We start from the raw sequence: 18,735 nt of genomic DNA on the forward strand, positions 1-18,735 counted from the left end.
GAATCCCTTTGTGTTTCCTAAAACAATTCATAAAATAAATAGAGGTTAAAGTAGAAGTAATTTAAGTAAAAGTAGTTATGTAAACAACAGTTAAACAACATAATCCAAACAACACGACAACCGAGCTACACATTGCATGACGAAACACATAGGAGTACTTACTGGCTGACAGATACGTATTGGAGGAAAGGCAATGTATGTCCCAGATGTTGATGGACCTGTCCTACTTGGAATTGATTCAGGACTTTTAAGCATTAATTCGAGTCCGGACACAATTCCTTCATTATCTTCTTTGCTGCTATGTTTGACTGGAGTTGAGAGTGTAACATCTTCAACAAAAGTTGATACACCAAGGACATCTGTTTCCTGATCTTTTTGTGTAGGGTAACAGAGACTTGATTGAGTAGCAACAACAGGATCCCCTTGAGATTCCTACAACAATAGATCACACATGATTATAAATAAAAATCGAAATATTTATATTACAAAAAATTGTGTCAATGACATTTTAACGTCTTGTCTTATGGAAAAACTTTAAATAAATGAGATAATAAAATGTGTAAAATCAATATTTAATGTTTCTTAACTGTAATGTACTGATTGTTGCCGTTGTTATCGTGGCATAATACCCTACAGTGTGATACAAGACTATCTGGACTTATATTACAACCTGCTTCATATACATTATCCCATACATGTAGCATAACGATCAATACACAATACAATATACCCTACAAGAGTACTCAATACATACCGGATTTTGCGGGAGAAGTAACACAGGGACGGGCACGGCTGACGATTTCAGAAGTCGTTTTTTATTTCCAATCTTCTCCTCGTAGTCTTCTGGGCTGAAATGTTCACTGCACATCCTATATCGCAGGAGTTTTTCTTTTGGTGTATTTATATCCCAACCAATAGCCAGCAGCCATAACTGCAATCGCTCCGAATCATGTACTGGGAATCTATGAAATGTTACTGCCGCATCTTCCTTTGACGACCGGGCGCGTAACCTTACCGTTTTAAATAAGTTTAGGCATCCAGGGTAGATGCAGGCTCGAACCATTTTAAGCCTATTACAACGCTTCAATACAACTAAATTAACGAACTCTTCGCGGAAATCCTTAATGGAGTTTTGTTTACCTCTGCTCTCTGGCTGCGCTGTCGCGGACGTTCTACGTCACCACGTTTCGTACGCTGCGTCATACGTCATTCGCCGGCATCCATCTCCTGTGAACGCGCGTGTACCGTTACCGGAAGCCAGTTATTTTAAATTATAACATTTTAAATATGTGTATTTTTACGACAAAACCGCACGGATTACCTGCAGAAGGCCTTCGTTTATCACTCCGGAGCCGGATGGATGAATTTTGTAAAGGATTCATGCACTTTATTTGGACTTGACGGGTGTGGACCCCATAACCTCACATTATATCCACTGAAAGATCTAAAACATTTTCTAAAATAACTTAAAATGTGTTCGTCTGAAGAATGATTGCCATATGCATCTCGAACGACTTGAGGGTGAGTAAATCATGGGTTTAATATCATTTTTGCCCGAACTATCCCTTTAAAGGCATTTCCAGCTCAGAAAAGCATTTTTCAAGCGATTTCAACATTTCAGGTTGGATTGTGACTTTTCATGCAAAAGTGTCCAATTCGGCCTAAAATGCCTTCAGGAGCATTCTTATGATGAGAAATGTCGTTTAAAGGCATTTCCAGCTCAGAAAAGCATTTTTCAAGCGATTTCAACATTTCAAGTTGGACTTTGACTTTTCATGCAAAAGTGCCCAATTCGGCCTAAAATGCCTTCAGGGGCATTCTTATGATGAGAAATGTCGTTTAAAGGCATTTCCAGCTCAGAAAAGCATTTTTCAAGCGATTTCAACATTTCAGGTTGGACTGTGACTTTTCATGCAAAAGTGCCCAATTCGGCTTAAAATGCCTTCAGGGGCATTCTTATGATGAGAAATGTCGTTTAAAGGCATTTCCAGCTCAGAAAAGCATTTTTCAAGCGATTTCAACATTTCAGGTTGGATTGTGACTTTTCATGCAAAAGTCCCCAATTCGGCCTAAAATGCCTTCAGGAGCATTCTTATGATGAGAAATGTCGTTTAAAGGACTTTGACTTTTCATGCAAAAGTGCCCAATTCGGCCTAAAATGCCTTCAGGGGCATTCTTATGATGAGAAATGTCGTTTAAAGGCATTTCCAGCTCAGAAAAGCATTTTTCAAGCGATTTCAACATTTCAGGTTGGACTGTGACTTTTCATGCAAAAGTGCCCAATTCGGCCTAAAATGCCGTCAGGGGCATTCTTATGATGAGAAATGTCGTTTAAAGGCATTTCCAGCTCAGAAAAGCATTTTTCAAGCGATTTCAACATTTCAGGTTGGACTTTGACTTTTCATGCAAAAGTCCCCAATTCGGCCTAAAATGCCTTCAGGGGCATTCTTATGATGAGAAATGTCGTTTAAAGGCATTTCCAGCTCAGAAAAGCATTTTTCAAGCTATTTCAACATTTCAGGTTGGATTGTGACTTTTCATGCAAAAGTGTCCAATTCGGCCTAAAATGCCTTCAGGAGCATTCTTATGATGAGAAATGTCGTTTAAAGGCATTTCCAGCTCAGAAAAGCATTTTTCAAGCGATTTCAACATTTCAGGTTGGATTTTGACTTTTCATGCAAAAGTCCCCAATTCGGCCTAAAATGCCTTCAGGAGCATTCTTATGATGAGAAATGTCGTTTAAAGGCATTTCCAGCTCAGAAAAGCATTTTTCAAGCGATTTCAACATTTCAGGTTGGACTGTGACTTTTCATGCAAAAGTGCCCAATTCGGCCTAAAATGCTTTCAGGGGCATTCTTATGATGAGAAATGTCGTTTAAAGGCATTTCCAGCTCAGAAAAGCATTTTTCAAGCGATTTCAACATTTCAGGTTGGATTGTGACTTTTCATGCAAAAGTGTCCAATTCGGCCTAAAATGCCTTCAGGAGCATTCTTATGATGAGAAATGTCGTTTAAAGGCATTTCCAGCTCAGAAAAGCATTTTTCAAGCGATTTCAACATTTCAGGTTGGACTGTGACTTTTCATGCAAAAGTGCCCAATTCGGCCTAAAATGCCTTCAGGGGCATTCTTATGATGAGAAATGTCGTTTAAAGGCATTTCCATCTCAGAAAAGCATTTTTCAAGCGATTTCAACATTTCAGGTTGGACTTTGACTTTTCATGCAAAAGTGCCCAATTCGGCCTAAAATGCCTCCAGGGGCATTCTTATGATGAGAAATGTCGTTTAAAGGCATTTCCAGCTCAGAAAAGCATTTTTCAAGCGATTTCAACATTTCAGGTTGGACTGTGACTTTTCATGCAAAAGTGCCCAATTCGGCCTAAAATGCTTTCAGGGGCATTCTTATGATGAGAAATGTCGTTTAAAGGCATTTCCAGCTCAGAAAAGCATTTTTCAAGCGATTTCAACATTTCAGGTTGGATTGTGACTTTTCATGCAAAAGTGTCCAATTCGGCCTAAAATGCCTTCAGGAGCATTCTTATGATGAGAAATGTCGTTTAAAGGCATTTCCAGCTCAGAAAAGCATTTTTCAAGCGATTTCAACATTTCAGGTTGGATTGTGACTTTTCATGCAAAAGTGCCCAATTCGGCCTAAAATGCCGTCATGAGCATTCTTATCATGACAAATGTCGTTTAAAGGCATTTCCAGCTCAGAAAAGCATTTTTTCAAGCGATTTCAACATTTCAGGTTGGATTGTGACTTTTCATGCAAAAGTGCCCAATTCAGCCTAAAATGCCTTCAGGAGCATTATTATGATGAGAAATGTCGTTTAATGCCTGGCTCACACTACAGGATTTTTTAAATCCTGGCAGATTATGAAATCTGGTTGCAGCACACACATAAGGAGAATCTTGTCAGATATTCTTCTCTCAAATCTTAAACATGCTCACACTACAGGAATTTAAAATCCTAGTGCATCACACACTAAAGGATATTATTAGGATTATCTTGCCAGAGCAAGCACTTCACGTCACCTCAGGAGAAGAGTATATAAAGGAATGAAGATTATGATATATTTATTATGATTTCTTTTTAAATATTTACAAAGTAGCAGCTTTCATTTTGAAACCTAGATTTCTCCTCCTCAGCTCTTGTTTATGGCAATGATCATGATATGTTTTAAGGATGTGTTATGCAGGCAGTGTTTGAATGCATACTGTAGATGTATGCACAATCTAGCACCAACTCAGGTCTAATCCTTATGCAAGATTTACTTAAATTTAAACATCTATTTAAAACATATTTTAAATATAATTGGCTAGTCTATATATCACTTGTTTTTTGTTTTGTTTTTTTTGCACATTTAGGAGTTACTATTAAGTGATGTATGCTATTTCTATCAATGCTCTGTTTTCCTGTTTCTTCCTAACAGGAATATTATTGTAGGTTTATAAGCATTGCTGCTAAATGACTTATGCTTGGTTAAACTCTATTTTGCACTGTTGTTTGCATTATTTAATTCCACTGAATATATACTGCTCTGCAGTGATATTATTTTTAGCTATATACTAGGTAAATTCTATTTTTCTTGTTTATTCTTCTGAGGCTACTGGTCTTTGAGAGCTTCTAAACAAATTTCATTATAGTTTTATTATGACAGTAAAGTTTCTATTTTATTCTAATCTATTCTATCTTGCAGTGTAGTGTCTAGTGTTAAATTCAGTATTTACATTACCAATGGTTCTGGACAAATATGTAATTTAATGTGAAACGTTGTAATTCTGGAAATGAGGCGCATCAGATTCACAAGTGTGCGGTGTTTCAGCAATCAGTTTCTGTGCGTTTGTGGAGCACGTCACAAAAAAGAACTGAAAATCGTCATATCAATTTAAATTCGTTTTGTTAATATGCTAATTATTTAAGTGCAACATATTTCGTGTATGCCTATTTATTTTATTAAATTTCCTCTATACACAGAATAGCTGCAGGTGCGTGATGTGACTGACCATCATCATGTTCTGTTGTTTTTAAGATATTTTAGATAATGTTTATAAAAGAGTGAACAACGTGAATCAAGCAAGGAATTCATTTCGATATTTTAAATCGCCTGTCTGCCCCAACGAGCTGCAGTTGTGGCGTAATGAAAGTAGAATGAAACATTAACTTCCACAAACTATTTCTCCGGCTGCGCTGTCTACCCGTACTGCAGCTTGTTTGGCGATCCCGAAAGCTGTCAATCATCTCCGTCTCTCATTGATTATTGTGAAAGTACTGACGTAATTATGCGGATTTAAAATCCTAAATATCAAACATGTTTGATAAGATCGGGGCGGCCCCGATTTGCTTGAGAGCATATCGCAAGGTGTAAGTTTAGACTTTTAAACGTCTCACATTACAGGATAATCTGGGCCGAACTTCGGAGCCGATCAAGGTCCATTGCCCGATTTTCCCTCGGATTCTCGGGAGGGGAAAATCGGGGTAAATTCGGCCCGATTATCCTGTGGTGTGAGCCAGGCATAAAGGCATTTCCAGCTCAGAAAAGCATTTTTCAAGCGATTTCAACATTTCAGGTTGGACTGTGACTTTTCATGCAAAAGTGCCCAATTCGGCCTAAAATGCCTTCAGGAGCATTCTTATGATGAGAAATGTCGTTTAAAGGCATTTCCAGCTCAGAAAAGCATTTTTCAAGCGATTTCAACATTTCAGGTTGGATTTTGACTTTTCATGCAAAAGTGTCCAATTCGGCCTTAAATGCCTTCAGGAGCATTCTTATGATGAGAAATGTCGTTTAAAGGCATTTCCAGCTCAGAAAAGCATTTTTCAAGCGGTTTCAACATTTCAGGTTGGACTGTGACTTTTCATGCAAAAGTGCCCAATTCGGCCTAAAATGCCTTCAGGGGCATTCTTATGATGAGAAATGTCGTTTAAAGGCATTTCCAGCTCAGAAAAGCATTTTTCAAGCGATTTCAACATTTCAGGTTGGACTGTGACTTTTCATGCAAAAGTGCCCAATTCTGCCTAAAATGCCTTCAGGGGCATTCTTATGATGAGAAATGTCGTTTAAAGGCATTTCCAGCTCAGAAAAGCATTTTTCAAGCAATTTCAACATTTCAGGTTGGACTGTGACTTTTCATGCAAAAGTCCCCAATTCGGCCTAAAATGCCTTCAGGGGCATTCTTATGATGAGAAATGTCGTTTAAAGGCATTTCCAGCTCAGAAAAGCATTTTTCAAGCGATTTCAACATTTCAGGTTGGACTGTGACTTTTAATGCAAAAGTGCCCAATTCGGCCTAAAATGCCTTCAGGAGCATTCTTATGATTAGAAATGTCGTTTAAAGGCATTTCCAGCTCAGAAAAGCATTTTTCAAGCGATTTCAACATTTCAGGTTGGATTTTGATTTTCATGCAAAAGTGCCCAATTCTGCCTAAAATGCCTTCAGGAGCATTCTTATGATGAGAAATGTCGTTTAAAGGCATTTCCAGCTCAGAAAAGCATTTTTCAAGCGATTTCAACATTTCAGGTTGGATTGTGACTTTTCATGCAAAAGTGTCCAATTCGGCCTAAAATGCCTTCAGGAGCATTCTTATGATGAGAAATGTCGTTTAAAGGCATTTCCAGCTCAGAAAAGCATTTTTCAAGCGATTTCAACATTTCAGGTTGGACTGTGACTTTTAATGCAAAAGTGCCCAATTCGGCCTAAAATGCCTTCAGGAGCATTCTTATGATTAGAAATGTCGTTTAAAGGCATTTCCAGCTCAGAAAAGCCTTTTTCAAGCGATTTCAACATTTCAGGTTGGATTTTGATTTTCATGCAAAAGTGCCCAATTCGGCCTAAAATGCCTTCAGGAGCATTCTTATGATGAGAAATGTCGTTTAAAGGCATTTCCAGCTCAGAAAAGCATTTTTCAAGCGATTTCAACATTTCAGGTTGGATTGTGACTTTTCATGCAAAAGTGTCCAATTCGGCCTAAAATGCCTTCAGGAGCATTCTTATGATGAGAAATGTCGTTTAAAGGCATTTCCAGCTCAGAAAAGCATTTTTCAAGCGATTTCAACATTTCAGGTTGGATTGTGACTTTTCATGCAAAAGTGCCCAATTCGGCCTAAAATGCCTTCAGGGGCATTCTTATGATGAGAAATGTCGTTTAAAGGCATTTCCAGCTCAGAAAAGCCTTTTTCAAGCGATTTCAACATTTCAGGTTGGACTGTGACTTTTCATGCAAAAGTGTCCAATTCGGCCTAAAATGCCTTCAGGAGCATTCTTATGATGAGAAATGTCGTTTAAAGGCATTTCCAGCTCAGAAAAGCATTTTTCAAGCGATTTCAACATTTCAGGTTGGACTGTGACTTTTCATGCAAAAGTGCCCAATTCGGCCTAAAATGCCTTCAGGGGCATTCTTATGATGAGAAATGTCGTTTAAAGGCATTTCCAGCTCAGAAAAGCATTTTTCAAGCGATTTCAACATTTCAGGTTGGACTGTGACTTTTCATGCAAAAGTGCCCAATTCGGCCTAAAATGCCTTCAGGGGCATTCTTATGATGAGAAATGTCGTTTAAAGGCATTTCCAGCTCAGAAAAGCATTTTTCAAGCGATTTCAACATTTCAGGTTGGATTTTGACTTTTCATGCAAAAGTGCCCAATTCGGCCTAAAATGCCTTCAGGAGCATTCTTATGATGAGAAATGTCGTTTAAAAGGCATTTCCAGCTCAGAAAAGCATTTTTCAAGCGATTTCAACATTTCAAGTTGGAATGTGAATTTTCATGCAAAAGTGCCCAATTCTGCCTAAAACGCCTTCAGGAGCATTCTTATGATGAAACATGTCGTTTAAAGGCATTTCCAGCTCAGAAAAGCATTTTAGAATGAGATTTCAACATTTCAAGTTGGAATGTGACTTTTCATGCAAAAGTGCCCAATTCTGCCAAAAACGCCTTCAGGAGCATTCTTATGATGAAACATGTTGTTTAAAGGCATTTCCAGCTCAGAAAAGCATTTTAAAATGAGATTTCAACATTTCAAGTTGGAATTTGACTTTTCATGCAAAAGTGCCCAATTCTGCCTAAAACGCCTTCAGGGGCATTCTTATGATGAAACATGTCGTTTAAAGGCATTTCCAGCTCAGAAAAGCATTTTAGAATGAGATTTCAACATTTCAAGTTGGAATGTGACTTTTCATGCAAAAGTGCCCAATTCTGCCTAAAACACCTTTAGGAGCATTCTTATGATGAAACATGTCGTTTAAAGGTGCAATTTGTAAGATATTTGCAGTAAAATGTCCAAAAACCACTAGGCCAGTGTTATATATTTTGTCCAGCTGATTACTATCAATATCTGTAATGTTTTCAACTACTTGTAAATCGTGAGATAATTTCCATTCAAAACATTGTTACGGGGCAGTGCAGTCTCATGTCAATGATGTTAATATCCATGTGACCCTTTGTCACCGCCTTTACTGACGTAAACCACATGAAAACACTGGTCGAGTTCGAAAAAATAAAATGGCGGCCAAGGAAGCGACTGGAGCACAAATTTAGTGTAAATAAACGTATATTTTCACTTTTTACACATTTTAATTGCATTTCTAGCGAGAAATTAGTATTGTAGTTTTCAAATATGTGATTAGTTATCACAAAGGCGCTCTCTGTTCATATTTCAAACACGCTGCCTTTGAAGTGCGTCGGAAAGCCTTTCTCTGAGCTGCCTTCAGGCCTCCGAGTCCGAAGTCATTTCCTCATGAGGCAGCGAGGCAACAAGTCCTCACTGCCTTGAGTTTTCGGACGCAGCCAGTGTCGTGGACAAATGCAGAACTATGCGATAGCGCCTGTCGGGCTACGCGCTTGCTTATGAACTTATGGATAACTCTTTACCGTCTGCCGCTGGTTGTGTCAGCTCCTGTTAGCGTACGGGCCAACCAAACGACCCAAGAAGAGTTTGGAACAAAACGAGAGAGGATCAATTTGTTGTTGCATTATCTGGAGCTTCACGACAACATTTAACTATACCGAGATTCTGATCCTGCTTGTGTTTTACGCGATGGGTGAGTTGTTTTGATTCGTAACCCTTCAAAAAACGTATGCTATTATATTGATCACAACATTAGTGTGTAGATTGTAATCAGCGCGTCTTCCCGCAGACGATATGCACATCAAAGGTATTGTACAGCAATATAAATGGTCATTTTAAGACACTTCACAAAAAGATTTGAACTGTCAATACATTATGTAAAAAATCATTGTAGATTGTAAGTTGAAAACTTAATTCTGTGCTGTGTTAACCATCAAATTTGGACTAATACTGTAATATCTATGACTGAAAATTTCGTTTTGAACATCACATATAAACTTACATAATGAAATAAACGATGTCATCAAACGCAACATTTATAAGACTTGATTACCTTATCCATCAACGTGATTTCTCGTTCTCATCTGATTGATGGCCATCAGCGGTTGAGTTAAAGACTACAAATCCCATAATTCCACGCTGCTTCAGAGCGTCATCATTGTTATTGTTTGATCTGGCACCATCTAGCGGCGCAAATAATACAAACTGCATCTTTAAAGGCATTTCCAGCTCAGAAAAGCATTTTTGAATGAGATTTCAACATTTCAAGTTGGATTGTGACTTTTCATGCAAAAGTGCCAAATTCTGCCTAAAATGCCTCCAGGAGCACTCTTATGATGAAACATGTCGTTTAAAGGCATTTCCATCTCAGAAAAGCATTTTTGAATGAGTATTCAACATTTCAAGATTGAATGTGACTTTTCATGCAAAAGTGCCCAATTCTGCCTAAAATGCCTTCAGGAGCATTCTTATGATGAAACATGTCGTTTAAAGGCATTTCCAGCTCAGAAAAGCATTTTAGAATGAGATTTCAACATTTCATGTTGGATTGTGACTTTTCATGTGTTACCCTCCTCAAGTCTGGTAAGCCTGAGGGAGTAAGTTGCATGTACCACACTGGCCAGCACTGTAAAGTAATAATAAGAAACACTGTAAAACCGAATACTGGCTGCAGTCATGGACAATGTTTAATTGACTCTGATAGAAATATTGTTCCTTAAAGTCAAATATAAAACACTTTACAAAACATGTGCATTTATACAGTGACATAAATCACAGGTGCAAACGTCTTCATAAATGTGTTCAACATACGCCAAAATGTAAACTGTGAATATTTGCAGATCATTCAAAATGTATATCAAAATGTAAAAACTTTGTTACAAAACCAACATTTACATCATCATTTCAGTCATTTCTATGCATTAACATCATTAACATATTTCAATAAGGGTAGTTACATTTTAATCATAATCATTTTAATCTGAGTCTTTAACCAAATATCATATTGTTTACATCATAACAACATTCACAAGACATTGCCTTCATTTTCTAAACTGTCACAAATGAATATTGCATTTTGCTTCACATTATCCTCGTGTTTTACATCTACGTCACCATTTTGGCTCTGACTCACTCATGCTTACGCAGCCATTTTGGCTCGAGATACTTTCAGTTGCAAACGCATTTTAAACTCACTCAAAGTTTATCATCCGATAACAATCAACATTATAAACTCTTTAAACACATTAATGAACCCTTTTTAAATATATATTTTCTCATATTTCACTTTATATTCACCTATTCATCCATCTTATGTCTAATACATAAACGAGTAATGCTCCATGTGTCTTAAGAACAGTATTTCTCAGTCATCTAACAGAAATAAACACATACGTCTTTGAAGCACAGTGTTCCCTTTCAATACGGTTCAATTCGCATTGCGTCAGTTAGCTGACGCTATGGGGGAAACTCCTGTTTACTCCGTGACTGAAGCCTATTGGTTAACGTCTGTACAAAGTACAGACCAATGACGTTTGAACCCGCGCGCGGGATGCACACGTCCTTATATAAGCGCGGTTCAATCGTCAGGAGCTCATTATTTTCTCCTTCAGCGCGAACTTCTCGCTGCTCCGAAGAAAAAGAAGAAGCCTTACCTCGCCGTTGACAAAAGCCCTGAAGCGGAGTCCAGGCCTAGTGTCTTCCCCTGCCGTTTTCCGGCTGAGAACCGAAGATAGCAGAGTCCAGGTCTAGCGTCTTCCCCTGCCGCTTTCCGGCCGAGAACCGAAGATAGCCTTCGCTTGCCGTGGTACGAGCCCTGTGCAGCGGACACATGCCTGACGAGGTCTCCCCTGCCGCCCGGTAAGATCAATATTTTTAATATAAAGCTATAAGCTAAAAGAGCAGGCGCTGTTGTAATAGCGTCCAGCACAGCGGCTCGGTGAGCCTCTCTGCTATGAATTTCCTCCGAGCGCGTTACCGGTCTGGCACCTCCCACGCCGGGACCGCCCTTATATGCTTTGGTTGTCTTATCCATGTTTCGTGCTCCCCCTGCTGTTCCTCTCTCACCGGGATGAACACACGGCGAGCCATGAGACTAGATGGATGCATAGACAAGCACACACGGACTAACCCCCCTGTGTTCTGTCACACCGCAACCGTTCATGCTTACAGAGTCCCTTCGCTCCTCTCACATTCAGTGGGGAGATCTCTGGCACATATAATAATCCCCAGAGTGCATCGGGTGATACCGTTCATACGACGCATGGCTGTTCTGTCTGTGTTGCTGCTCCCCTCTGCCGTTCCTCTCTTGTTGAGATGAACAAGCGGGGAACCGTAGAACTGGATAGATGCATACCACAAGCAAACACGGGCGGTCTGCCCCTGTTCTCTGTCATAGCACAGCCACTCGTGCTCCACGCTCGCGGAGTCCCTCGCTCCTTTCCCCACAGTGGTGAGGTCTCTTAACGGCTTAGTTAGCACGCGGTATTACGGCTCGCTGCCTCTAAATGCAGCTGTCCAGTGTTCAACGATTACAGAGCTTCATGCCCCTCCCCTCCTGGAGCGGCGCGATCTCATTCGTCTGCTCGATAGGGCGGATTCGCGCTATTGGAGCACCAAGAACACTCATTATAAGAGAGCTTCATGCCCCTCCCCTCCTGGAGCGGCACGATCTCATTCGTCTGCTCGATAAGGCGGACACGCCTCTATTGGAGCGCTAAAACACTTATTATAGAGCTTTACTGGCCTGAGCCTATCTCACTTTGGATAGCTCACTATTCGTCTGCCCGATCATTTCTCTCTGGTTTAGACGGAATCAGAGGGAGAACGAATTTGTTTATAATATACTGAGGCCCGAATACCTCCCTTTATTCAGTCCCGTCCTATATCAGTGCGCTGAATATTGGTACATTCTTATATACCCGGTTTTCTGCCCTTTTAATAAACGGCAAAACCGCGGGCCTCACGGCAGACTTCCTCTCTGCGATGGGTTCAGTCTGACATTAAACCACCTAGACATACTGCTCTGCTCCGTGAGCCGTTCGGTCACCGTCACTACTGAGGCTTGTGCACCTGAACGGCTGAGCTCTGGTCTCCGCAGCACAGCTGCATCAACAGAGAACAAAACTGTCTGGGAGAAAAGGGGTTAAGTCGCGCCTCGGCTGGACTGCCCTGAAATGTTTTCTGTGTGCTGTTTATCCAAACATACTGTGTAATACTGTCGGTTATGCAACCTCACTATAGTGGCGAACGGTATTTAATTCCTCTAAAAAGAGTAATTTCCGTGCTTACTATACTGTGTATTGACACCCACGGTTGTACGGTGTCTCTAAACACTTTATCGCCTTAATGACAAGCAATCAGCAATACGCACACACGGCCCGCTGTCCATAATTCTATCGATGCTTGCCGAAAAAACCCCGGTTTGGCCATATACTGTGTATTGACACCCCACGACTGTACGGTGTCTCTAACACCTTTCTGCCAAATTCGCTCGCAGCCCACCTCAGTTTCTCCGCTACGATGCTGATGGCTCAAACGAGCATGGTCTTACGGCTGTTATTCTCTCTTCCTAGAGAGACGACAGCCTCAGACTTTTGCATGGCTCCAAGCGTTTGAATCGCGCCCTCTCCGGACGGCCACTCAAAGGCTTACAGCTAAGGTTTATGACGTTTTCCCCTCTAACGAGCCTCGGAAAGCTGAATATCGTGGCATTCTGTTCATAAGTCCACTTCAGTTTGACTAAGCAAAGGTCCCGCCCCGAGCTGACGGCCGGGAAGCTTGCTTAAGTTACACACGGCTGCATGAAGTGCTGTCATTACGAGCTAGCCCAGCATCTGCTGTGAGTTGAACACGCTTTACGACGGCAATCAGCCTTCGGCGCGTGGAACGCCGTTTGTCAATTCAATTTTATTTATATAGCGCTTTTCACAAAAGTCAATTGTTTCAAAGCAGCTTTACATAAATAGAAGCAGTGAAAAGCACAGAAAACGACAGATAGCACAACAGAATACATGATAGCATGAGCAGTTAAATTTGCTGCGGCTATGACTCAATATTATAATTGCACGTATTACTAAAGCAACGTATAGAAGAGGAAGCTAGGTAAAGCCCAAAAAGGCTGCCTCCCCGGGGTGAAAAACCCCCTAGGAGAAAAAAAAACCCTGTGCTTTTATCCGAGGAAAAATAAGTCCTAGGAGGGAAAAACCCTTGGGAGAACGGAAATGGAGATTTAGCGGTTCTGCCGGTGATCGTTGGTCAGGTATCAGCTGGGCATAACGTTGAAGGACGGCCAGTAGATCAGAGGTGTGCCGACTTTCACATCTACCGGGACTGGGTCTGTTTGTCTCGTCCTCGGGTCGAGGACGAGACAGGGAGAGAAAAACAAAATCGTATTAGCGTAGCAGCCGTTCATATGTATTGAAGTGTCACACAGTGATGTGGTTTAACTCAGCTTAGTTCCAGACAGACTAAATATTGCGGCATAATAATATTATCCACAGTTGAGGATTTAGCAAATTGGGGGCCCAATGCGAGGGTATATATGGTAAATAAGGGTCACCTTCCGATCTTTAAGAGAAAATGAAACCTGACGACCCGTTTGACTAAGGCCTAAAGCCCCACTGTCGTCGTTAATGCAGGTTCAGTGGCAAACGGGTCTATATTGTATACCATTTACAGGACCAGGAGAAGACGCCAAAAACATCGCAACCCGACCATACGTGTTAACCCGTTTGACTAAGGCCGGAAGCCCCACTGTCGTCGTTAATGCAGGTTCAGTGGCAAACGGGTCTGTATGGCATACTATTCATAAGACTTACAATAGCGCCAAAATCGCAGCCCGACCATACGTGCCAACCCGTTTGACTAAGGCTGGAGGCCCCACTGTCGTCGTTAATGCAGGTTTAGTGGCAAACGGGTCTGTATGGCATACTATTCGCAAGACACACGAAAGCGCGAAAAACGCAACCCGACCATACATACCAACCCGTTTGACTAAGGCTGGAGGCCCCACTGTCGTCGTTAATGCAGGTTCAGTGGCAAACAGGTCTGTATGGCATACTATTCACAAGACACACGAAAGCGCGAAAAACGCAACCCGACCATACATACCAACCCGTTTGACTAAGGCTGGAGGCCCCACTGTCGTCGTTAATGCAGGTTCAGTGGCAAACGGGTCTGTATGGCATACTATTCATAAGACTTACGATAGCGCCAAAATTGCAACCCGACCATACGTGCCAACCCGTTTGACTAAGGCTAGAGGCCCCACTGTCGTCGTTAATGCAGGTTCAGTGGCAAACGGGTATGTATGGCATACTATTCACAAGACACACGAAAGCGCGAAAAACGCAACCCGACCATACATACCAACCCGTTTGACTAAGGCTGGAGGCCCCACTGTCGTCGTTAATGCAGGTTCAGTGGCAAACGGGTCTGTATGGCATACTATTCACAAGACACACGAAAGCACCAAAATCGCAACCCGACCATACGTGCCAAACCGTTTGACTAAGGCCGAAAGCCCCACTGTCGTCGTTAATGCAGGTTCAGTGGCAAACGGTGGCAAACTATTTAATGCAATTCATTTTAAGTGTTCATGTAGAAAAGGTTTTTATTTATTTAATTGGTTGGTCTGTGTTATGACCGTGAGTGCTTTGTTCCGTGAAAATAACTATTGCGAGTTAAGAACCTTTACTAGACAAATTATGCGAATGCTTTGTTGAAGAGAAAAGTTTTAAGTCTAGATTTAAAATGATCGACTGTGTCTGATTCTCGGACATCGGTTGGTAAATCATTCCAGAGCTTAGGGGCTAAGTAGGAAAAGGATCTTCCACTTTTAGACACTTTTGATAGTCTAGGGATAATCAATAGGCCAGAATTTTGCGACCGTAGTGTGCGTGATGGATTGTATTCTGATAGTAATTCTCTAAGATATGAGGGTGCTAAGCCATTTAAAGCTTTGTAGGTGATTAATGATATTTTAAATTGGATGCGATATTTAACTGGTAGCCAGTGTAAAGATGCCAGAATTGGGCTTATGTGGTCATACTTCTTAGATCGAGTAAGTACCCTTGCAGAAGCGTTTTGAACTAGCTGAAGCTTGTTGACCTGATTTGAATGGCATCCCCCGAGTAGCGAGTTACAATAGTCTATTCTAGAGGTCATAAAAGCATGAATAAGCTTCTCTGCGTCAGATGTAGACAGTATATGGCGTATTTTTGAGATATTTCTAAGATGGAAGAATGCTGTGCGGCAGACGTTGGCTATCAAAGGATAAGTTGCTGTCGAACATCACACCTAAGTTCCTAACCGTGGAAGATGGCACCACAGTACAGCCATCTATGTGCAATTTGTAATCTGACATATTATGTTTGTAGCGATTTGGTTCAATAATAAGTACCTCTGTCTTATTGGAGTTGAGCTTAAGAAAGTTATGTGCCATCCAGTCACTAACATCGCTAATGCAGTCTTTTAGCTTAGAAAACGTGTGTGTTTCGCTGGGATGCGAGGAGATGTAAAGCTGGGTATCATCCGCATAGCAGTGAAAACTTATGTTGTGTTTCCTGATAATGTCTCCTAGGGGTAACATGTATAACGAGAACAGGATAGGACCTAAAACTGATCCCTGCGGTACACCGTATTTAACCAGGGAGTGATATGACTCTTCCTCATTTACATAAACAAAGTGATAGCGATTGGTTAGATATGACCTAAACCAGGCTAGCGCCTGACCACTGATACCAACATAGTTTTCTAGTCTATTGAGTAGGATTCTGTGGTCTATTGTGTCAAATGCTGCACTAAGGTCTAGTAATATAAGAATTGAGATTTCACCACGATCGGATGTTAATAGGAGGTCATTTGTAACTCTAAGCAACGCTGTCTCTGTGCTATGGTGGGGCCTGAATCCTGATTGGAACTTTTCATATGTACTATTATTTGTCAAGAATGTGCGTAACTGGCTTGCCACTACCTTTTCTAATATTTTCGAAAGAAAAGGGAGATTTGAGATTGGTCTAAAGTTATTAAGTTCTCCTTGGTCAAGCTGTGGTTTTTTAATCAGCGGTTTAATAACTGCTAGTTTGAAAGCTGTTGGAACATATCCTATTTCTAGCGATGAGTTAAAGATATTTAGAACCGGGGTTGACACTACAGGGAATACTTCTTTAAGTAGTTTTGTGGGAACGGGGTCTAATATACAGGACGATGATTTGGATGATGTGACTAGTTTAGAGAGCTCATCTATTGTAGTAGGTTTAAATGAATCAAGATGTTCGTATGGTAGTCTAGTGTTAAGTGAACTAATGGGTAGAGTGGTGGCTGCCTGGGTAGCTACGATGTTTTCCCTAATAGCCGAAATTTTGTTAGAAAAGAAGTTCATGAAGTCGTTACTATTGTGTTGAAGTTTACTATTGGTTTCTGTTTGTTCTTTGTTTCTAGTCAGTTTCGCAACTGTGCTAAAGAGGAAACGAGGGTTATTATGATTCTCATTTATAAGCTTGCTAAGATATGTAGATCTGGCGGTTTTAATAGCCTGTCTGTAGTGTTTAACACTCTGTTTCCATGCTGCGCGCCATACTTCTAACTTTGTGCTTCTATAATTTCTTTCCATTTTTCTAGCTGCCTTTTTAAGGGCTGCTGTGTGATGGTCATACCATGGAGCTGGTGGTTTTTCTTTGAATCTCTTTTTTCGAATGGGAGCAACGGCATCCAATGTGTTAGAACAGACATTGTTTAGGTTTTCTATTTCAATATCTAGATCGTCACAGTTATCTGCTACATGTTTCATTTGGGACAGGTCTGGAAGAGTGCTAATAAAGCTATCTTTAGTGGTGGAAATTATTGTTCTGGCTAGTCGGTAGCATGTTGTAGATTGAGTGATCCTATCTAGAAGTACAGTGTATGACACAAGGTAATGGTCAGAAACTGCATCACTCTGAGGTGATATTTCGACGTCATTAATATTGAGTCCGAGTGACAGAATTAAGTCTAATGTGTGATTACGAGTATGCATTGGCCCTGTCACGTTTTGTCTAATATTGAGAGAATTTAGAACATCTATAAACGCACGTCCTAATGCGTCTTTTGGGTTGTCCACATGGACATTAAAATCACCAACAATAAGAGCTTTATCTACAGTGACTACAAGCTCAGATAGGAAATCTGCTATTTCATTAAGGAAATCTGCATGGTGACCCGGTGGTCTATAGATTGTCGCTAAAGCAAAAGAAAGCTGTTTGTGGTTACGATCAGTTATTTCCATATTTAACAACATTACTTCAAATGATTTAAATTTTAGCTCAGATTTTTGGTTTACTTTAAACATTGTGTTGTATATTGTAGCTACACCACCCCCTCTCCCCTTTAATCGAGGTTCGTGTTTATAATAATAGTCTTGTGGGGTGGATTCATTTAAACTAATGTAGTCGTCTGCTTTAAGCCAGGTTTCTGTTAAACAGAGTACATCTAAGTTTTGGTCTGTAATTATTTCATTGACAATAGGTTCTTTATTGGTAAGCGATCTAATGTTAAGAAGGCCGAATTTTAAGATTCGAGATTCATCTGTTAATGTATTGTTTTCTAATTTTATTTGAATCAGATTTGTACCAGATGTAACAAGCGGTGCCCTGTATTTATTTGTTTGGGGAACAGATACAGTTGAAATGTGCTGATATTTCGGTAAGATTGACTCGAAGTGCTGGGATATAAGTGGTCTTGACATATCACGGCAGCTAACAGATGGACGGTTAAGCCGATCCGTCTGTTTCCTGACCTGGGCCCTGGATAGTCATACTATATCAGAATTAAGACTATTGATCAGATTTTTAGTGAGTATAGCACTTCCTTCCGATGACGGATGAAGGCCATCTCGGGTTAGGAGAAATGGTCTTCCCCAGAAATGCTTCCAATTGTCTATAAACCCTACATTATGCTGAGGGCACCACTTTAACATCCATCCATTGAGAGACACTAATCTACTATGTGTTTCATCTCCCCGGTAGGCGGGGAGGGGACCAGAGCATATTACATTGTCTGACATTGTTTTTGCAATTTCACACATCTCCTTAATATTATCTTTGGTGATTTCCGACTGGCGGAGCCTAGTGTCATTCGTGCCGGCGTGAATAACAATCTTAGAAAACTTCCGCTTAGCATTAGCCAGCACTTTAAGTTTGGATCTAATGTCAGACGTTCTGGCTCCCGGTATACAGTCGACTATGGTGTTTGGTGCCTCAATGTTAGTGTTCCTGAGTATAGAATCTCCAATGACCAGGGCACTTTTAAAAGGTGTTTCAGCTGGTATACTCCTTAGGGGATCGAATCTGTTAGAAATTGTCGTTATGTTATGGGTCTTAGAAGGACGCCTTATATGACTACGGTGGTTTAATTA

Source organism: Paramisgurnus dabryanus, chromosome 14 (assembly GCF_030506205.2).
Source record: "Paramisgurnus dabryanus chromosome 14, PD_genome_1.1, whole genome shotgun sequence".
Lineage (NCBI taxonomy): Eukaryota > Metazoa > Chordata > Actinopteri > Cypriniformes > Cobitidae > Paramisgurnus > Paramisgurnus dabryanus.